We start from the raw sequence: 18,456 nt of genomic DNA, 5'->3' as shown, positions 1-18,456 counted from the left end.
TTCAAGTTCTCCTCAGCTGAAAAAAACATTGACCGCGGGGTCAACTTTTTCACCAAAAATTCAATATTCCCCAATTTGCCCCAAAATAACACAAATTGAAGCCATTGCAGCCTGGATGCTGTGTCTGAAATGTGAGCTCTCTAACTCCTTCCTTGCCCAAGATATGGGCGTTTCAAGTTCTCCTCAGCTGAAAAAAACATTGACCGCGGGGTCAACTTTTTCACCAAAAAATCAATATTCCCCAATTTGCCCCAAAATAACACAAATTGAAGCCATTGCAGCCTGGATGCTGTGTCTGAAATGTGAGCTCTCTCACTCCTTCCTTATCCAAGATATGGGCGTTACAAGTTCGCCTCGGCTGAAAAAAACATTGACCGCGGGGTCAACATTTTCACCAAAAATTCAATATTCCCCAATTTGCCCCAAAATAACACAAATTGAAGCCATTGCAGCTTGGATGCTGTGTCTGAAATGTGAGCTCTCTAACTCCTTCCTTGCCCAAGATGTGGGCGTTTCAAGTTATCTCCTCAGCTAAAAAAAACATTGACTGCGGGGTCAACATTTTCACCAAAAATTCAATATTCCCCAATTTGCCCCAAAATAACACAAATTGATGCCATTGCAGCCTGGATGCTGCGTCTAAAAATTTTAACACTCTAACTCCTTCCTTGCCCAAGATATGGGCGTTTCAAGTTTTCTCCAGTTGAAAAAAAACGTTGACCGCAGGGTCAACATTTTCACCAAAAATTCAATATTCCCCAATTTGCCCCAAAATAACACAAATTGAAGCCATTGCAGCCTGGATGCTGTGTGTACAAATTTTAACGCTCTAACTCCTTCCTTGCCCAAAATATGGGCGTTTCAAGTTATCTCCTCGGCTGAAAAAAACATTGACCGCGGGGTCAACTTTTTCACCAAAAATTCAATATTCCCCAATTTGCCCCAAAATAACACAAATTGAAGCCATTGCAGCCTGGATGCTGTGTCTGAAATGTGAGCTCTCTCACTCCTTCCTTATCCAAGATATGGGCGTTTCAAGTTCTCCTCAGCTGAAAAAAACATTGACCGCAAGGTCAACTTTTTCACCAAAAATTCAATATTCCCCAATTTGTCCCGAAATAACACAAATTCATTCCATTGCAGCCTGGATGCTGTGTCAGAAATGTGAGCTCTCTCACTCCTTCCTTATCCAAGATATGGGCGTTTCAAGTTTTCTCCAGTTGAAAAAACACGTTGACCGCGGGGTCAACATTTTCACCAAAAATTCAATATTCCCCAATTTGCCCCAAAATAACACAAATTGAAGCCATTGCAGCCTGGATGCTGTGTCTGAAATGTGAGCTCTCTAACTCCTTCCTTATCCAAGATATGGGCATTTCAAGTTCTCCTCAGCTGAAAAAAACATTGACCGCGGGGTCAACATTTTCACCAAAAATTCAATATTCCCCAATTTGCCCCAAAATAACACAAATTGAAGCCATTGCAGCCTGGATGCTGTGTCTGAAATTTAAGCTCTCTCACTCCTTCCATGCCCAAGATATGGGCGTTTCAAGTTTTCTCCAGTTGAAAAAACACGTTGACCGCGGGGTCAACATTTTCACCAAAAATTCAATATTCCCCAATTTGCCCCAAAATAACACAAATTGAAGCCATTGCAGCCTGGATGCTGCGTCTAAAAATTTTAACACTCTAACTCCTTCCTTGCCCAAGATATGGGCGTTTCAAGTTATCTCCACAGCTGAAAAAAACAATGATCGCGAGGTCAACTTTTTCACCAAAAATTCAATATTCTCCAATTTGCCCCGAAATAACACAAATTGAAGCCATTGCAGCCTGGATGCTGTGTCTGAAATGTGAGCTCTCTAACTCCTTCCTTGCCCAAGATATGGGCGTTTCAAGTTCTCCTCAGCTGAAAAAAACATTGACCGCGGGGTCAACATTTTCACCAAAAATTCAATATTCCCCAATTTGCCCCGAAATAACACAAATTGAAGCCATTGCAGCCTGGATGCTGTGTCTGAAATGTGAGCTCTCTAACTCCTTCCTTGCCCAAGATATGGGCGTTTCAAGTTCTCCTCAGCTGAAAAAAACATTGACCGCGGGGTCAACTTTTTCACCAAAAATTCAATATTCCCCAATTTGCCCCAAAATAACACAAATTGAAGCCATTGCAGCCTGGATGCTGTGTCTGAAATGTGAGCTCTCTAACTCCTTCCTTGCCCAAGATATGGGCGTTTCAAGTTCTCCTCAGCTGAAAAAAACATTGACCGCGGGGTCAACTTTTTCACCAAAAAATCAATATTCCCCAATTTGCCCCAAAATAACACAAATTGAAGCCATTGCAGCCTGGATGCTGTGTCTGAAATGTGAGCTCTCTCACTCCTTCCTTATCCAAGATATGGGCGTTACAAGTTCGCCTCGGCTGAAAAAAACATTGACCGCGGGGTCAACATTTTCACCAAAAATTCAATATTCCCCAATTTGCCCCAAAATAACACAAATTGAAGCCATTGCAGCTTGGATGCTGTGTCTGAAATGTGAGCTCTCTAACTCCTTCCTTGCCCAAGATGTGGGCGTTTCAAGTTATCTCCTCAGCTAAAAAAAACATTGACTGCGGGGTCAACATTTTCACCAAAAATTCAATATTCCCCAATTTGCCCCAAAATAACACAAATTGATGCCATTGCAGCCTGGATGCTGCGTCTAAAAATTTTAACACTCTAACTCCTTCCTTGCCCAAGATATGGGCGTTTCAAGTTTTCTCCAGTTGAAAAAAAACGTTGACCGCAGGGTCAACATTTTCACCAAAAATTCAATATTCCCCAATTTGCCCCAAAATAACACAAATTGAAGCCATTGCAGCCTGGATGCTGTGTGTACAAATTTTAACGCTCTAACTCCTTCCTTGCCCAAAATATGGGCGTTTCAAGTTATCTCCTCGGCTGAAAAAAACATTGACCGCGGGGTCAACTTTTTCACCAAAAATTCAATATTCCCCAATTGCCCCAAAATAACACAAATTGAAGCCATTGCAGCCTGGATGCTGTGTCTGAAATGTGAGCTCTCTCACTCCTTCCTTATCCAAGATATGGGCGTTTCAAGTTCTCCTCAGCTGAAAAAAACATTGACCGCAAGGTCAACTTTTTCACCAAAAATTCAATATTCCCCAATTTGTCCCGAAATAACACAAATTCATTCCATTGCAGCCTGGATGCTGTGTCAGAAATGTGAGCTCTCTCACTCCTTCCTTATCCAAGATATGGGCGTTTCAAGTTTTCTCCAGTTGAAAAAACACGTTGACCGCGGGGTCAACATTTTCACCAAAAATTCAATATTCCCCAATTTGCCCCAAAATAACACAAATTGAAGCCATTGCAGCCTGGATGCTGTGTCTGAAATGTGAGCTCTCTAACTCCTTCCTTATCCAAGATATGGGCATTTCAAGTTCTCCTCAGCTGAAAAAAACATTGACCGCGGGGTCAACATTTTCACCAAAAATTCAATATTCCCCAATTTGCCCCAAAATAACACAAATTGAAGCCATTGCAGCCTGGATGCTGTGTCTGAAATTTAAGCTCTCTCACTCCTTCCATGCCCAAGATATGGGCGTTTCAAGTTTTCTCCAGTTGAAAAAACACGTTGACCGCGGGGTCAACATTTTCACCAAAAATTCAATATTCCCCAATTTGCCCCGAAATAACACAAATTGAAGCCATTGCAGCCTGGATGCTGCGTCTAAAAATTTTAACACTCTAACTCCTTCCTTGCCCAAGATATGGGCGTTTCAAGTTTTCTCCAGTTGAAAAAAAACGTTGACCGCAGGGTCAACATTTTCACCAAAAATTCAATATTCCCCAATTTGCCCCAAAATAACACAAATTGAAGCCATTGCAGCCTGGATGCTGTGTGTACAAATTTTAACGCTCTAACTCCTTCCTTGCCCAAAATATGGGCGTTTCAAGTTATCTCCTCGGCTGAAAAAAACATTGACCGCGGGGTCAACTTTTTCACCAAAAATTCAATATTCCCCAATTGCCCCAAAATAACACAAATTGAAGCCATTGCAGCCTGGATGCTGTGTCTGAAATGTGAGCTCTCTCACTCCTTCCTTATCCAAGATATGGGCGTTTCAAGTTCTCCTCAGCTGAAAAAAACATTGACCGCAAGGTCAACTTTTTCACCAAAAATTCAATATTCCCCAATTTGTCCCGAAATAACACAAATTCATTCCATTGCAGCCTGGATGCTGTGTCAGAAATGTGAGCTCTCTCACTCCTTCCTTGCCCAAGATATGGGCGTTTCAAGTTATCTCCACAGCTGAAAAAAACAATGATCGCGAGGTCAACTTTTTTACCAAAAATTCAATATTCCCCAATTTGTCCCGAAATAACACAAATTGAAGCCATTGCAGCCTGGATGCTGTGTCTGAAATGTGAGCTCTCTAACTCCTTCCTTGCCCAAGATATGGGCGTTTCAAGTTCTCCTCAGCTGAAAAAAACATTGACCGCGGGGTCAACATTTTCACCAAAAATTCAATATTCCCCAATTTGCCCCGAAATAACACAAATTGAAGCCATTGCAGCCTGGATGCTGTGTCTGAAATGTGAGCTCTCTAACTCCTTCCTTGCCCAAGATATGGGCGTTTCAAGTTCTCCTCAGCTGAAAAAAACATTGACCGCGGGGTCAACTTTTTCACCAAAAATTCAATATTCCCCAATTTGCCCCAAAATAACACAAATTGAAGCCATTGCAGCCTGGATGCTGCATCTAAAAATTTTAACACTCTAACTCCTTCCTTGCCCAAGATATGGGCGTTTCAAGTTATCTCCACAGCTGAAAAAAACATTGACCGCGAGGTCAACTTTTTCACCAAAAATTCAATATTCCCCAATTTGCCCCAAAATAACACAAATTGAAGCCATTGCAGCCTGGATGCTGTGTCTGAAATGTGAGCTCTCTCACTCCTTCCTTATCCAAGATATGGGCGTTTCAAGTTATCTCCACAGCTGAAAAAAACATTGACCGCGGGGTCAACATTTTCACAAAAAATTAAATATTCCCCAATTTGCCCCAAAATAACACAAATTGAAGCCATTGCAGCCTGGATGCTGTGTCTGAAATGTGAGCTCTCTAACTCCTTCCTTGCCCAAGATATGGGCGTTTCAAGTTCTCCTCAGCTGAAAAAAACATTGACCGCGGGGTCAACATTTTCACCAAAAATTCAATATTCCCCAATTTGCCCCGAAATAACACAAATTGAAGCCATTGCAGCCTGGATGCTGTGTCTGAAATGTGAGCTCTCTAACTCCTTCCTTGCCCAAGATATGGGCGTTTCAAGTTCTCCTCAGCTGAAAAAAACATTGACCGCGGGGTCAACTTTTTCACCAAAAATTCAATATTCCCCAATTTGCCCCAAAATAACACAAATTGAAGCCATTGCAGCCTGGATGCTGTGTCTGAAATGTGAGCTCTCTAACTCCTTCCTTGCCCAAGATATGGGCGTTTCAAGTTCTCCTCAGCTGAAAAAAACATTGACCGCGGGGTCAACTTTTTCACCAAAAAATCAATATTCCCCAATTTGCCCCAAAATAACACAAATTGAAGCCATTGCAGCCTGGATGCTGTGTCTGAAATGTGAGCTCTCTCACTCCTTCCTTATCCAAGATATGGGCGTTACAAGTTCGCCTCGGCTGAAAAAAACATTGACCGCGGGGTCAACATTTTCACCAAAAATTCAATATTCCCCAATTTGCCCCAAAATAACACAAATTGAAGCCATTGCAGCTTGGATGCTGTGTCTGAAATGTGAGCTCTCTAACTCCTTCCTTGCCCAAGATGTGGGCGTTTCAAGTTATCTCCTCAGCTAAAAAAAACATTGACTGCGGGGTCAACATTTTCACCAAAAATTCAATATTCCCCAATTTGCCCCAAAATAACACAAATTGATGCCATTGCAGCCTGGATGCTGCGTCTAAAAATTTTAACACTCTAACTCCTTCCTTGCCCAAGATATGGGCGTTTCAAGTTTTCTCCAGTTGAAAAAAAACGTTGACCGCAGGGTCAACATTTTCACCAAAAATTCAATATTCCCCAATTTGCCCCAAAATAACACAAATTGAAGCCATTGCAGCCTGGATGCTGTGTGTACAAATTTTAACGCTCTAACTCCTTCCTTGCCCAAAATATGGGCGTTTCAAGTTATCTCCTCGGCTGAAAAAAACATTGACCGCGGGGTCAACTTTTTCACCAAAAATTCAATATTCCCCAATTGCCCCAAAATAACACAAATTGAAGCCATTGCAGCCTGGATGCTGTGTCTGAAATGTGAGCTCTCTCACTCCTTCCTTATCCAAGATATGGGCGTTTCAAGTTCTCCTCAGCTGAAAAAAACATTGACCGCAAGGTCAACTTTTTCACCAAAAATTCAATATTCCCCAATTTGTCCCGAAATAACACAAATTCATTCCATTGCAGCCTGGATGCTGTGTCAGAAATGTGAGCTCTCTCACTCCTTCCTTATCCAAGATATGGGCGTTTCAAGTTTTCTCCAGTTGAAAAAACACGTTGACCGCGGGGTCAACATTTTCACCAAAAATTCAATATTCCCCAATTTGCCCCAAAATAACACAAATTGAAGCCATTGCAGCCTGGATGCTGTGTCTGAAATGTGAGCTCTCTAACTCCTTCCTTATCCAAGATATGGGCATTTCAAGTTCTCCTCAGCTGAAAAAAACATTGACCGCGGGGTCAACATTTTCACCAAAAATTCAATATTCCCCAATTTGCCCCAAAATAACACAAATTGAAGCCATTGCAGCCTGGATGCTGTGTCTGAAATTTAAGCTCTCTCACTCCTTCCATGCCCAAGATATGGGCGTTTCAAGTTTTCTCCAGTTGAAAAAACACGTTGACCGCGGGGTCAACATTTTCACCAAAAATTCAATATTCCCCAATTTGCCCCGAAATAACACAAATTGAAGCCATTGCAGCCTGGATGCTGCGTCTAAAAATTTTAACACTCTAACTCCTTCCTTGCCCAAGATATGGGCGTTTCAAGTTTTCTCCAGTTGAAAAAAAACGTTGACCGCAGGGTCAACATTTTCACCAAAAATTCAATATTCCCCAATTTGCCCCAAAATAACACAAATTGAAGCCATTGCAGCCTGGATGCTGTGTGTACAAATTTTAACGCTCTAACTCCTTCCTTGCCCAAAATATGGGCGTTTCAAGTTATCTCCTCGGCTGAAAAAAACATTGACCGCGGGGTCAACTTTTTCACCAAAAATTCAATATTCCCCAATTGCCCCAAAATAACACAAATTGAAGCCATTGCAGCCTGGATGCTGTGTCTGAAATGTGAGCTCTCTCACTCCTTCCTTATCCAAGATATGGGCGTTTCAAGTTCTCCTCAGCTGAAAAAAACATTGACCGCAAGGTCAACTTTTTCACCAAAAATTCAATATTCCCCAATTTGTCCCGAAATAACACAAATTCATTCCATTGCAGCCTGGATGCTGTGTCAGAAATGTGAGCTCTCTCACTCCTTCCTTGCCCAAGATATGGGCGTTTCAAGTTATCTCCACAGCTGAAAAAAACAATGATCGCGAGGTCAACTTTTTTACCAAAAATTCAATATTCCCCAATTTGCCCCGAAATAACACAAATTGAAGCCATTGCAGCCTGGATGCTGTGTCAGAAATGTGAGCTCTCTCACTCCTTCCTTATCCAAGATATGGGCGTTTCAAGTTTTCTCCAGTTGAAAAAACACGTTGACCGCGGGGTCAACATTTTCACCAAAAATTCAATATTCCCCAATTTGCCCCAAAATAACACAAATTGAAGCCATTGCAGCCTGGATGCTGTGTCTGAAATGTGAGCTCTCTAACTCCTTCCTTATCCAAGATATGGGCATTTCAAGTTCTCCTCAGCTGAAAAAAACATTGACCGCGGGGTCAACATTTTCACCAAAAATTCAATATTCCCCAATTTGCCCCAAAATAACACAAATTGAAGCCATTGCAGCCTGGATGCTGTGTCTGAAATTTAAGCTCTCTCACTCCTTCCATGCCCAAGATATGGGCGTTTCAAGTTTTCTCCAGTTGAAAAAACACGTTGACCGCGGGGTCAACATTTTCACCAAAAATTCAATATTCCCCAATTTGCCCCGAAATAACACAAATTGAAGCCATTGCAGCCTGGATGCTGCGTCTAAAAATTTTAACACTCTAACTCCTTCCTTGCCCAAGATATGGGCGTTTCAAGTTTTCTCCAGTTGAAAAAAAACGTTGACCGCAGGGTCAACATTTTCACCAAAAATTCAATATTCCCCAATTTGCCCCAAAATAACACAAATTGAAGCCATTGCAGCCTGGATGCTGTGTGTACAAATTTTAACGCTCTAACTCCTTCCTTGCCCAAAATATGGGCGTTTCAAGTTATCTCCTCGGCTGAAAAAAACATTGACCGCGGGGTCAACTTTTTCACCAAAAATTCAATATTCCCCAATTGCCCCAAAATAACACAAATTGAAGCCATTGCAGCCTGGATGCTTGAAATGTGAGCTCTCTCACTCCTTCCTTATCCAAGATATGGGCGTTTCAAGTTCTCCTCAGCTGAAAAAAACATTGACCGCAAGGTCAACTTTTTCACCAAAAATTCAATATTCCCCAATTTGTCCCGAAATAACACAAATTCATTCCATTGCAGCCTGGATGCTGTGTCAGAAATGTGAGCTCTCTCACTCCTTCCTTGCCCAAGATATGGGCGTTTCAAGTTATCTCCACAGCTGAAAAAAACAATGATCGCGAGGTCAACTTTTTTACCAAAAATTCAATATTCCCCAATTTGCCCCGAAATAACACAAATTGAAGCCATTGCAGCCTGGATGCTGTGTCTGAAATGTGAGCTCTCTAACTCCTTCCTTGCCCAAGATATGGGCGTTTCAAGTTCTCCTCAGCTGAAAAAAACATTGACCGCGGGGTCAACATTTTCACCAAAAATTCAATATTCCCCAATTTGCCCCGAAATAACACAAATTGAAGCCATTGCAGCCTGGATGCTGTGTCTGAAATGTGAGCTCTCTAACTCCTTCCTTGCCCAAGATATGGGCGTTTCAAGTTCTCCTCAGCTGAAAAAAACATTGACCGCGGGGTCAACTTTTTCACCAAAAATTCAATATTCCCCAATTTGCCCCAAAATAACACAAATTGAAGCCATTGCAGCCTGGATGCTGCATCTAAAAATTTTAACACTCTAACTCCTTCCTTGCCCAAGATATGGGCGTTTCAAGTTATCTCCACAGCTGAAAAAAACATTGACCGCGAGGTCAACTTTTTCACCAAAAATTCAATATTCCCCAATTTGCCCCAAAATAACACAAATTGAAGCCATTGCAGCCTGGATGCTGTGTCTGAAATGTGAGCTCTCTAACTCCTTCCTTGCCCAAGATATGGGCGTTTCAAGTTCTCCTCAGCTGAAAAAAACATTGACCGCGGGATAAACTTTTTCACCAAAAAATCAATATTCCCCAATTTGCCCCAAAATAACACAAATTGAAGCCATTGCAGCCTGGATGCTGTGTCTGAAATGTGAGCTCTCTCACTCCTTCCTTATCCAAGATATGGGCGTTTCAAGTTCTCCTCGGCTGAAAAAAACATTGACCGCGGGGTCAACATTTTCACCAAAAATTCAATATTCCCCAATTTGCCCCAAAATAACACAAATTGAAGCCATTGCAGCCTGGATGCTGTGTCTGAAATGTGAGCTCTCTAACTCCTTCCTTGCCCAAGATATGGGCGTTTCAAGTTCTCCTCAGCTGAAAAAAACATTGACCGCGGGGTCAACATTTTCACCAAAAAATCAATATTCCCCAATTTGGCCCAAAATAACACAAATTGAAGCCATTGCAGCCTGGATGCTGTGTCTGAAATGTGAGCTCTCTAACTCCTTCCTTGCCCAAGATATGGGCGTTTCAAGTTCTCCTCAGCTGAAAAAAACATTGACCGCGGGGTCAACATTTTCACCAAAAATTCAATATTCCCCAATTTGCCCCAAAATAACACAAATTGATGCCATTGCAGCCTGGATGCTGTGTCTGAAATGTGAGCTCTCTCACTCCTTCCTTATCCAAGATATGGGCGTTTCAAGTTCTCCTCAGCTGAAAAAAACATTGACCGCGGGGTCAACTTTTTCACCAAAAATTCAATATTCCCCAATTTGGCCCAAAATAACACAAATTGAAGCCATTGCAGCCTGGATGCTGTGTCTGAAATTTAAGCTCTCTCACTCCTTCATTATCCAAGATATGGGCGTTTCAAGTTTTCTCCAGTTGAAAAAAAACGTTGACCGCGGGGTCAACATTTTCACCAAAAAATCAATATTCCCCAATTTGGCCCAAAATAACACAAATTGAAGCCATTGCAGCCTGGATGCTGTGTCTGAAATTTAAGCTCTCTCACTCCTTCCATGCCCAAGATATGGGCGTTTCAAGTTATCTCCTCAGCTGAAAAAAACATTGACCGCGGGGTCAACTTTTTCACCAAAAAATCAATATTCCCCAATTTGCCCCAAAATAACACAAATTGAAGCCATTGCAGCCTGGATGCTGTGTCTGAAATGTGAGCTCTCTCACTCCTTCCTTATCCAAGATATGGGCGTTTCAAGTTCTCCTCAGCTGAAAAAAACATTGACCGCGGGGTCAACTTTTTCACCAAAAATTCAATATTCCCCAATTTGCCCCGAAATAACACAAATTGAAGCCATTGCAGCCTGGATGCTGCGTCTAAAAATTTAACACTCTAACTCCTTCCTTGCCCAAGATATGGGCGTTTCGAGTTATCTCCTCAGCTAAAAAAAACGTTGACCGCGGGTCAACTTTTTCACCAAAAAATCAATATTCCCCAATTTGCCCCAAAATAACACTAATTGAAGCCATTGCAGCCTTGATGCTGTGTCTGAAATGTGAGCTCTCTAACTCCTTCCTTGCCCATGATATGGGCGTTTCAAGTTATCGCCTCAGCTGAAAAAAACATTGACCGCAGGGTCAACTTTTTCACCAAAAAATCAATATTCCCCAATTTGCCCCAAAATAACACAAATTGAAGCCAATGCAGCCTGGACTCTGTGTTTGAAATGTGAGCTCTCTCACTCCTTCCTTATCCAAGATATGGGCATTTCAAGTTCTCCTCAGCTGAAAAAAACATTGACCGCGGGGTCAACTTTTTCACCAAAATTCAATATACCCCAATTTGCCCCAAAATAACACAAATTGAAGCCAATGCAGCCTGGATGCTGTGTCTGAAATGTGAGCTCTCTCACTCCTTCCTTATCCAAGATATGGGCGTTTCAAGTTCTCCTCAGCTGAAAAAAACATTGACCGCGGGGTCAACATTTTCACAAAAAATGTAATATTCCCCAATTTGCCACTAAATAACACAAATTGAAGCCATTGCAGCCTGGATGCTGCATCTAAAAATTTTAACACTCTAACTCCTTCCTTGCCCAAGATATGGGCATTTCAAGTTCTCCTCAGCTGAAAAAAACATTGACCGCGGGGTCAACATTTTCACCAAAAAATCAATATTCCCCAATTTGCCCCGAAATAACACAAATTCATCCCATTGCAGCCTGGATGCTGCGTCTGAAATTTTAGCTCTCTCACTCCTTCCTTGCCCAAGATATGGGCGTTTCAAGTTATCTCCACAGCTGAAAAAAACATTGATCGCGAGGTCAACTTTTTCACCAAAAATGCAATATTCCCCAATTTGCCCCAAAATAACACAAATTGAAGCCATTGCAGCCTGGATGATGTGTCTGAAATGTGAGCTCTCTCACTCCTGCCTTATCAAAGATATGGGCGTTTCAAGTTCTTCTCAGCTGAAAAAAACATTTACCGAGGGGTCAAATTTTTCACCAAAAAATCAATATTCCCCAATTTGCCCCGAAATAACACAAATTCATCCCATTGCAGCCTGGATGCTGCGTCTGAAATTTTAGCTCTCTCACTCCTTCCTTGCCCAACATATGGGCGTTTCAAGTTATCTCCTCAGCTGAAAAAAACATTGACCGCGGGGTCAACATTTTCACCAAAAATTCAATATTCCCCAATTTGCCCCAAAATAACACAAATTGAAGCCATTGCAGCCTGGATGCTGTGTCTGAAATGTGAGCTCTCTCACTCCTTCCTTATCCAAGATATGGGCATTTCAAGTTCTCCTCAGCTGAAAAAAACATTGACCGCGGGGTCAAATTTTTCACCAAAAAATCAATATTCCCCAATTTGCCCCGAAATAACACAAATTCATCCCATTGCAGCCTGGATGCTGCGTCTGAAATTTTAGCTCTCTCACTCCTTCCTTGCCCAACATATGGGCGTTTCAAGTTATCTCCTCAGCTGAAAAAAACATTGACCGCGGGGTCAACATTTTCACCAAAAATTCAATATTCCCCAATTTGCCCCAAAATAACACAAATTGATGCCATTGCAGCCTGGATGCTGTGTCTGAAATGTGAGCTCTCTAACTCCTTCCTTGCCCAAGATATGGGCGTTTCAAGTTCTCCTCAGCTGAAAAAAACATTGACCGCGGGGTCAACTTTTTCACCAAAAAATCAATATTCCCCAATTTGCCCCAAAATAACACAAATTGAAGCCATTGCAGCCTGGATGCTGTGTCTGAAATGTGAGCTCTCTCACTCCTTCCTTATCCAAGATATGGGCGTTTCAAGTTCTCCTCGGCTGAAAAAAACATTGACCGCGGGGTCAACATTTTCACCAAAAATTCAATATTCCCCAATTTGCCCCAAAATAACACAAATTGAAGCCATTGCAGCCTGGATGCTGTGTCTGAAATGTGAGCTCTCTAACTCCTTCCTTGCCCAAGATATGGGCGTTTCAAGTTCTCCTCAGCTGAAAAAAACATTGACCGCGGGGTCAACATTTTCACCAAAAATTCAATATTCCCCAATTTGCCCCAAAATAACACAAATTGATGCCATTGCAGCCTGGATGCTGCGTCTAAAAATTTTAACACTCTAACTCCTTCCTTGCCCAAGATATGGGCGTTTCAAGTTTTCTCCAGTTGAAAAAACACGTTGACCGCGGGGTCAACATTTTCACCAAAAATTCAATATTCCCCAATTTGCCCCAAAATAACACAAATTGAAGCCATTGCAGCCTGGATGCTGCGTCTAAAAATTTTAACACTCTAACTCCTTCCTTGCCCAAGATATGGGCGTTTCAAGTTTTCTCCAGTTGAAAAAACACGTTGACCGCGGGGTCAAATTTTTCACCAAAAAATCAATATTCCCCAATTTGCCCCGAAATAACACAAATTCATCCCATTGCAGCCTGGATGCTGCGTCTGAAATTTTAGCTCTCTCACTCCTTCCTTGCCCAACATATGGGCGTTTCAAGTTATCTCCTCAGCTGAAAAAAACATTGACCGCGGGGTCAACATTTTCACCAAAAATTCAATATTCCCCAATTTGCCCCAAAATAACACAAATTGAAGCCATTGCAGCCTGGATGCTGTGTCTGAAATGTGAGCTCTCTAACTCCTTCCTTGCCCAAGATATGGGCGTTTCAAGTTCCGCTCAGCTGAAAAAAACATTGACCGCGGGGTCAACATTTTCACCAAAAATTCAATATTCCCCAATTTGCCCCAAAATAACACAAATTGAAGCCATTGCAGCCTGGATGCTGTGTGTACAAATTTTAACGCTCTAACTCCTTCCTTGCCCAAAATATGGGCGTTTCAAGTTATCTCCTCAGCTGAAAAAAACATTGACCGCGGGGTCAACTTTTTCACCAAAAATTCAATATTCCCCAATTGCCCCAAAATAACACAAATTCATCCCATTGCAGCCTGGATGCTGCGTCTGAAATTTTAGCTCTCTCACTCCTTCCTTGCCCAACATATGGGCGTTTCAAGTTATCTCCTCAGCTGAAAAAAACACGTTGACCGCGGGGTCAACATTTTCACCAAAAATTCAATATTCCCCAATTTGCCCCAAAATAACACAAATTGAAGCCATTGCAGCCTGGATGCTGTGTCTGAAATGTGAGCTCTCTCACTCCTTCCTTATCCAAGATATGGGCATTTCAAGTTCTCCTCAGCTGAAAAAAACATTGACCGCAGGGTCAAATTTTTCACCAAAAAATCAATATTCCCCAATTTGCCCCGAAATAACACAAATTGAAGCCATTGCAGCCTGGATGCTGTGTCTGAAATGTGAGCTCTCTAACTCCTTCCTTGCCCAAGATATGGGCGTTTCAAGTTCTCCTCAGCTGAAAAAAACATTGACCGCGAGGTCAACTTTTTCACCAAAAATTCAATATTCCCCAATTTGCCCCAAAATAACACAAATTGAAGCCATTGCAGCCTGGATGCTGCATCTAAAAATTTTAACACTCTAACTCCTTCCTTGCCCAAGATATGGGCGTTTCAAGTTATCTCCACAGCTGAAAAAAACATTGACCGCGAGGTCAACTTTTTCACCAAAAATTCAATATTCCCCAATTTGCCCCAAAATAACACAAATTGAAGCCATTGCAGCCTGGATGCTGTGTCTGAAATGTGAGCTCTCTCACTCCTTCCTTATCCAAGATATGGGCGTTTCAAGTTATCTCCACAGCTGAAAAAAACATTGACCGCGGGGTCAACATTTTCACAAAAAATTAAATATTCCCCAATTTGCCCCAAAATAACACAAATTGAAGCCATTGCAGCCTGGATGCTGTGTCTGAAATGTGAGCTCTCTAACTCCTTCCTTGCCCAAGATGTGGGCGTTTCAAGTTATCTCCTCAGCTGAAAAAAACATTGACTGCGGGGTCAACATTTTCACCAAAAATTCAATATTCCCCAATTTGCCCCAAAATAACACAAATTGATGCCATTGCAGCCTGGATGCTGCGTCTAAAAATTTTAACACTCTAACTCCTTCCTTGCCCAAGATATGGGCGTTTCAAGTTTTCTCCAGTTGAAAAAAAACGTTGACCGCATTTTCACCAAAAATTCAATATTCCCCAATTTGCCCCAAAATAACACAAATTGAAGCCATTGCAGCCTGGATGCTGTGTGTACAAATTTTAACGCTCTAACTCCTTCCTTGCCCAAAATATGGGCGTTTCAAGTTATCTCCTCAGCTGAAAAAAACATTGACCGCGGGGTCAACTTTTTCACCAAAAATTCAATATTCCCCAATTGCCCCAAAATAACACAAATTCATCCCATTGCAGCCTGGATGCTGCGTCTGAAATTTTAGCTCTCTCACTCCTTCCTTGCCCAACATATGGGCGTTTCAAGTTATCTCCTCAGCTGAAAAAAACACGTTGACCGCGGGGTCAACATTTTCACCAAAAATTCAATATTCCCCAATTTGCCCCAAAATAACACAAATTGAAGCCATTGCAGCCTGGATGCTGTGTCTGAAATGTGAGCTCTCTCACTCCTTCCTTATCCAAGATATGGGCATTTCAAGTTCTCCTCAGCTGAAAAAAACATTGACCGCAGGGTCAAATTTTTCACCAAAAAATCAATATTCCCCAATTTGCCCCGAAATAACACAAATTCATCCCATTGCAGCCTGGATGCTGCGTCTGAAATTTTAGCTCTCTCACTCCTTCCTTGCCCAACATATGGGCATTTCAAGTTATCTCCTCAGCTGAAAAAAACATTGACCGCGGGGTCAACATTTTCACCAAAAATTCAATATTCCCCAATTTGCCCCAAAATAACACAAATTGAAGCCATTGCAGCCTGGATGCTGTGTCTGAAATGTGAGCTCTCTCACTCCTTCCTTATCCAAGATATGGGCGTTACAAGTTCGCCTCGGCTGAAAAAAACATTGACCGCGGGGTCAACATTTTCACCAAAAATTCAATATTCCCCAATTTGCCCCAAAATAACACAAATTGAAGCCATTGCAGCTTGGATGCTGTGTCTGAAATGTGAGCTCTCTAACTCCTTCCTTGCCCAAGATGTGGGCGTTTCAAGTTATCTCCTCAGCTGAAAAAAACATTGACTGCGGGGTCAACATTTTCACCAAAAATTCAATATTCCCCAATTTGCCCCAAAATAACACAAATTGATGCCATTGCAGCCTGGATGCTGCGTCTAAAAATTTTAACACTCTAACTCCTTCCTTGCCCAAGATATGGGCGTTTCAAGTTTTCTCCAGTTGAAAAAAAACGTTGACCGCAGGGTCAGCATTTTCACCAAAAATTCAATATTCCCCAATTTGCCCCAAAATAACACAAATTGAAGCCATTGCAGCCTGGATGCTGTGTGTACAAATTTTAACGCTCTAACTCCTTCCTTGCCCAAAATATGGGCGTTTCAAGTTATCTCCTCGGCTGAAAAAAACATTGACCGCGGGGTCAACTTTTTCACCAAAAATTCAATATTCCCCAATTGCCCCAAAATAACACAAATTGAAGCCATTGCAGCCTGGATGCTGTGTCTGAAATGTGAGCTCTCTCACTCCTTCCTTATCCAAGATATGGGCGTTTCAAGTTCTCCTCAGCTGAAAAAAACATTGACCGCAAGGTCAACTTTTTCACCAAAAATTCAATATTCCCCAATTTGTCCCGAAATAACACAAATTCATCCCATTGCAGCCTGGATGCTGTGTCAGAAATGTGAGCTCTCTCACTCCTTCCTTATCCAAGATATGGGCGTTTCAAGTTTTCTCCAGTTGAAAAAACACGTTGACCGCGGGGTCAACATTTTCACCAAAAATTCAATATTCCCCAATTTGCCCCAAAATAACACAAATTGAAGCCATTGCAGCCTGGATGCTGTGTCTGAAATGTGAGCTCTCTAACTCCTTCCTTATCCAAGATATGGGCATTTCAAGTTCTCCTCAGCTGAAAAAAACATTGACCGCGGGGTCAACATTTTCACCAAAAATTCAATATTCCCCAATTTGCCCCAAAATAACACAAATATAAGCCATTGCAGCCTGGATGCTGTGTCTGAAATTTAAGCTCTCTCACTCCTTCCATGCCCAAGATATGGGCGTTTCAAGTTTTCTCCAGTTGAAAAAACACGTTGACCGCGGGGTCAACATTTTCACCAAAAATTCAATATTCCCCAATTTGCCCCGAAATAACACAAATTGAAGCCATTGCAGCCTGGATGCTGCGTCTAAAAATTTTAACACTCTAACTCCTTCCTTGCCCAAGATATGGGCGTTTCAAGTTATCTCCACAGCTGAAAAAAACAATGATCGCGAGGTCAACTTTTTCACCAAAAATTCAATATTCTCCAATTTGCCCCGAAATAACACAAATTGAAGCCATTGCAGCCTGGATGCTGTGTCTGAAATGTGAGCTCTCTAACTCCTTCCTTGCCCAAGATATGGGCGTTTCAAGTTCTCCTCAGCTGAAAAAAACATTGACCGCGGGGTCAACATTTTCACCAAAAATTCAATATTCCCCAATTTGCCCCGAAATAACACAAATTGAAGCCATTGCAGCCTGGATGCTGTGTCTGAAATGTGAGCTCTCTAACTCCTTCCTTGCCCAAGATATGGGCGTTTCAAGTTCTCCTCAGCTGAAAAAAACATTGACCGCGGGGTCAACTTTTTCACCAAAAATTCAATATTCCCCAATTTGCCCCAAAATAACACAAATTGAAGCCATTGCAGCCTGGATGCTGCATCTAAAAATTTTAACACTCTAACTCCTTCCTTGCCCAAGATATGGGCGTTTCAAGTTCTCCTCAGCTGAAAAAAACATTGACCGCGGGATAAACTTTTTCACCAAAAATTCAATATTCTCCAATTTGCCCCGAAATAACACAAATTGAAGCCATTGCAGCCTGGATGCTGTGTCTGAAATGTGAGCTCTCTCACTCCTTCCTTATCCAAGATATGGGCGTTTCAAGTTCTCCTCGGCTGAAAAAAACATTGACCGCGGGGTCAACATTTTCACCAAAAAATCAATATTCCCCAATTTGCCCCGAAATAACACAAATTCATCCCATTGCAGCCTGGATGCTGCGTCTGAAATTTTAGCTCTCTCACTCCTTCCTTGCCCAACATATGGGCGTTTCAAGTTATCTCCTCAGCTGAAAAAAACACGTTGACCGCGGGGTCAACATTTTCACAAAAATTCAATATTCCCCAATTTGCCCCAAAATAACACAAATTGAAGCCATTGCAGCCTGGATGCTGTGTCTGAAATGTGAGCTCTCTCACTCCTTCCTTATCGAAGATATGGGCATTTCAAGTTCTCCTCAGCTGAAAAAAACATTGACCGCAGGGTCAAATTTTTCACCAAAAAATCAATATTCCCCACTTTGCCCCGAAATAACACAAATTCATCCCATTGCAGCCTGGATGCTGCGTCTGAAATTTTAGCTCTCTCACTCCTTCCTTGCCCAACATATGGGCGTTTCAAGTTATCTCCTCAGCTGAAAAAAACATTGACCGCGGGGTCAACATTTTCACCAAAAA

This window comes from Genypterus blacodes, unplaced genomic scaffold, assembly GCF_046128005.1.
Source record: "Genypterus blacodes isolate CSIRO-AG114 ecotype Tasmania unplaced genomic scaffold, CSIRO-AGI_Gbla_v1 ptg000094l_1, whole genome shotgun sequence".
Taxonomy (NCBI): Eukaryota; Metazoa; Chordata; class Actinopteri; order Ophidiiformes; family Ophidiidae; genus Genypterus; species Genypterus blacodes.
This window is presented reverse-complemented; position numbering follows the sequence as displayed.